Consider the following 591-nt stretch of genomic DNA (forward strand, 5'->3'; position numbering starts at 1 on the left):
TCAGGTTTTGAAAGCATTTTTTGAAGCAGCGACAGATCCTGCGTCGACACGACCAAGTGCAGCAATGGCGTCTCAGACTACACTCAATGTTATAAATATCGATAACATATCATGAAACAAGAGATGTGTACGTTGTCGCGGAGGTTGGCGTGGATATAGTCGTTTTGGAGAAGGCGCATGGCGTCATCAACGCGCTTCTCTCGCAATGCGACAAAGAGCTAGAATCGAGAGTAAGTATCGACGCTGCAGAAGCCTGTCAGTATGATCGACTAAATACCTCGGCTTGCATGCGAATAGAGTCGCGAAAAAGCTTTGCGACTGGATCATTGCAACCGCGTGCTTCTGCCCTCTGAAGCGGTGTTTGGCCCTCCTAGAGAGGACGATGGTTGTTCGTTCTGGATCTCGTGAGGCACATGTGATGCTACCACCACACGATGACATGGTGGCTGTACGTACCTTGTTTTTGGCCTCCATATTGGCGCCTTTTTCAAGCAATAGGCGGACGACGTCCACACGACCGTTGGAAACAGCCGTGTGCAGTGGCGTATAACCATTCTAGACAGACGTTAAATGCATTCAGGCGAATCGAAC

Source organism: Saprolegnia diclina, assembly GCF_000281045.1.
Source record: "Saprolegnia diclina VS20 unplaced genomic scaffold supercont1.93, whole genome shotgun sequence".
Lineage (NCBI taxonomy): Eukaryota > Oomycota > Saprolegniomycetes > Saprolegniales > Saprolegniaceae > Saprolegnia > Saprolegnia diclina.